This window comes from Corvus brachyrhynchos, unplaced genomic scaffold (assembly GCF_000691975.1).
Source record: "Corvus brachyrhynchos isolate BGI_N302 unplaced genomic scaffold, ASM69197v1 scaffold116, whole genome shotgun sequence".
Lineage (NCBI taxonomy): Eukaryota > Metazoa > Chordata > Aves > Passeriformes > Corvidae > Corvus > Corvus brachyrhynchos.
The window spans coordinates 12,046,953-12,051,162 of record NW_008240221.1 but is presented as its reverse complement, the minus strand read 5'-3'; positions in this window follow the sequence as shown (position 1 = coordinate 12,051,162).

Below are 4,210 nucleotides of genomic sequence, written 5' to 3'. Positions count from 1 at the left end.
AGTTATCTGATTTGTATTTAATAGTGTATTCAAATGTCTTCCTCTAGAATCTATAGACCATCTTGCCTAACCTACATCAACAATGAACTTCTCAGAATACATTAATCAAATACAGTTTCCTTGAATTAAGTGCATTTTTCTTATTCCTTTCTAAAATGAGTGACATTTGGTCTGTTTTTCCATTCAGCTGAAAGTCAAGTTCTCAATTTCTCTGTTAGTTTAGAAGCTGAAAGTGCAGCACAATAACATTATATAGGGAGCAGTTCAATATGCATATACTGATGCATATCTTTTGTGTGCATGTTATCCCACCTGCTCTCTAAGTATGGGGATCACACAAACATTAAAGTGAAATGCACAGGTGTTTTCTTGCAGAACCAAAGGTCATTTGTACACTTGGCAAAGTGTATATTCCAAAATTCACTAGGATTCACTGCCAGGATTCAGGAACCCCAGGCTCCTCCTGCCACTTAAAAATATTTCATTTAAAATAAAGATTGCTACTTTTTTTATCCCCCAAGCAATACTTTTTCCCTCCCCATCAGTGCTGATGTGAAATGCATGGGATACTGATCCTGGAAAAGGATGCTGCTGCCTGGAAAGGTGTCAGAGTGACTGGGTGTGTCTGCACAATTTGGAAATCAGTTTCCACAGTGGAGACAGTGATCTCTCAGTGCCCCATGCAGTGCCACATGCAACTGCCACATAAATATCCCAGAAAGGTGTCTGCTCCAGACCATCCAAGACCTCTACTTTTAATGACTTTTTCCCATGGTGTTCCCAAGGTGTGGTTGGGATGTCAGTTACTTTTGTTCAGCTGTCTAAAGCCTAGAAGTTAAGCCCAAGTTGTTTTCCTAGCTTACTCTTGCAGTCACTAAAGAGAAGCAGGGATATTCAGAGTGGAGAACAAGGAATTTTTTGACAGAGGTGAGGTGAACTGACTTCTGGCACTGTCAGTCCCTCTCCTTTGGCTATTGAGGGACCAGATAAGTAGTTTGAACAGGATCTCTAAATCTTTAGGCAACTTAGATGCATTCCACTACCTGTATCACTATCTTTTATCTTCTAGCATTTACAGATAAAATATTGCATATAAAAAGCATTTTCAGGTAAAGAGGAGTCAATTAGGACTAAAATCCATTTGTTTTCCTCACAGAATGAAGCTCTTTACCCTCCTATGTTTTCCCTATATGCTTAAGTTCCTGCTCCTCTGATCCCTGCAGGATATTTGATCCAGCAATGAACTGGTTTTACCTGGGATATAGTTGAAGTTCTTCACTGTAGCTTTTAAGGTGCTATGCTTTGGATTTATGATAAAGACAGTGTTGACAAAGACAAGATGTTCTTGTTACAAGGAGTTGGGAAGGGACATAGGCAGGACAGCTGACCCAAGGGACATTCCATAGCGTATAATGCTGTGGTCAGCAATAAAACTGAGTGTGTGTGTGTGTGTGTGTGTGTGTGAAGGTTGGCTGGGGCTGACACTGTTGGGGACTGGATGGGCCTTAGTTAGTTGCTGGTGAGCACTTTGGAGTTTTTTGAATCACTTGGTTTTGTTTCTTTTCTTCCCTATTTGTTCATTTGTTTTTATTTATTAAACTGATTTTATCTCAAATAGTGAGGTTTCTCACCTTTACCCTTCTGATTCTCTTTCCCATCCTACTGCAGGGGTACTGAGCCTACCAAGGTTAAACCATGACAAGCAACAAACTCATTTCCTTCTTCCTCGTACTTCTTCAATGGATCAAAATATTCCCTGGTGTCTCTGCCTACAGCAGGGGGTTGGAACTAGATGATCTTTAAGGTCACTTCCAACCCAAACCATTCTCTGATTCTATGATTCTGTGGTTCCAGAGTTAGAGTCTTACTAAAGCATTTTGAAAATCAGCCTCTGAAAGTATGAGAAACCGTTAGACATTGTACATAAAGTCTTATAAGCCTTCACACAAGGATTCTGAATTTCAGGAGTACTGAGTAATTGGTACTGCCATGTTGTGTGGTTAGCCAAGCTGTATCGGCTGCACTGGCTCCTTGGAGGAGACGTGGACCTCTGTGGAAGTAACACAGGAGAGGCAATCCCAAAGGAGCTGAAGATGGCTTTCCATTAACTACTGACGTTCTTTGGAGTGGCTTAGAGGAAGGCAACTTAACGGTCTGAGAGGTGCAGAGAGGGAACATTGTTTAACTTTCTTCAAGCAGAGAGATTGCAGTGCCTCCTTTGTTCTTCCTTGAAGTCTAGAGAAGGCACCAAACTCCCTTTATCCACGTTGTGCTCCTGTAAAAGGGAACAGAGAAAATGCCCTAGATCATCTGCAGGGGAAAGCTAAAGGCAAATGAAAATGACAATCTTGTTCACTTAATATGCAAAGTAATTCAGTGGGTGTTGAATTCATTTGAATAGATATGATGCAGTGTAGACACCTGCTGCAACTGCACCTTGCATCCTTGTTACATGAGTGATTTCTCCTAGTGAGAGCCAAGAACATGCTTCAAAACCCTCTGCTTTGAAGTAGTGGTGATACGAGGCTCTAATACGCAAGTGTTGCTTGTTGAGGAAATATCTTAACATATTTAAAATGCTTTGATGAGGAAAAGAGAAGCTTAGAGTGTTGTCATTGTCATCTGCAGGGCTGACATTTACATCCAAGGTAATGGGTTTCCATTCCTTGTCATGAGGTGCATGTGCAGGATTAATGATTAAACTGGTTTACACTTGACTTCTTTGTGCCAGACCATGTTATCAAGCTGGCTTCTCTTCCTTTCTTGCTTGTTATCTCTGTTCATTATCAGGTGGCACTGGGGAGAGCAGGTAACTTTTAGGTGCCATTTGTGTCACTTCTTCGTTGCTCATTCTTTTTGAGGGGGAGTTGTGGTCCTGCTGTTTTGCAGTGGTTCAGAGGAATCAATCTGACCACCTGAGAACATCCATCACCTGTTCGATTAGACAATGCAGTCAGTGAGTGGGGAAGAGCATTATGTGGCACACATCTCCTTTTCATGAATCTTCAAGAAAAGAAGAGCAAGCTGGAAAGCAGAATGTGTCAAATATAATTGGTTCACTTTTCTTGGAAATGGTACTGCATAAGACACTTCCATTTTTAGAGCAGAAGTCAGAGAATCTGAAAAATTTGGTTATCAATGTAGGCCTTCTACCAAAAAGGAAAATTTCACCTACACTGTAGCATCTATCAAGTTTTGCTGCCAGAATGAAGTCTATTTATATTTAGATTAATGATGAAATCTTTTTTAAAAGGATTTGGATTAATTTTTTCAAGAACTCAATACTTGCTCTGTTTAGAACTCTGATATTTAAATCAATTTAAAAAATAATTTTGACATAGTTGTCTGAGATAGTGACAATGAAGACACCTGTCTCATTAACTATGTAGAAAGGATGGAAAATTAGCTATTCAGATGTTTAAATGATGATTCTGACATTTGAGTTCAGAAATTTTAATTCCCATTGAAAGCCAAATTCAAATGGGCACACAGTAAGCCATAGAAGTCTCTTTTGTGTGTATATGAAATTTTTTGGCAGTATGAGAATGAAAGGGTGGTGCAGATATATTTTATTGCTGGTTGTTGCTGGTAAACTCACTTAGCATTAGATAAAATGCTTTTCTTGCTACTGTTTATGGAAGAGACTGTGGCTTTATATCTATTTCAGACATACACTGCACGGAAGTATTCCACAATTATCAAAGATTTACTGGCTATTGTTTCTCCTAGAGTTCACATGGAGCATATTTCAAGAAGCCATGGAAGAGGCAAGAAACACCTATCCACACAGTTTGTGGCTGTCAGGTTTATGTTTTTGTAGTCCCTGTTACAAATATGTAATAACAGGGAAATTTAGGGAGGGATTCTTGATCCGTACACAGGCAAATTTCTGCCAAAATAGGAGTGTCAGCTGACAGAGGATTGGGTGGATGAGAAATAAAATAGTAAGGGACAGTTGAGGATAATGAGGACAACACATCTCTCCAGCTGACTTCTGCTTTATCTTCCTCTCTTTCTCAGGCTGGGATAAGATAATGAGAAATCCTTCCTTTGAAATCTGGACCCTTCACCGCATTAAAACAGGTGCAATGGGAGGAAATATGACTAATGAAGCCACTGAAAGATGTGTTTTTCTTTGAATCACTTGGTTCTTTGCACTTTGAAATACTTCAGGATTTTTCCCTAACGGATGGCGACTGGTAGGATTTAC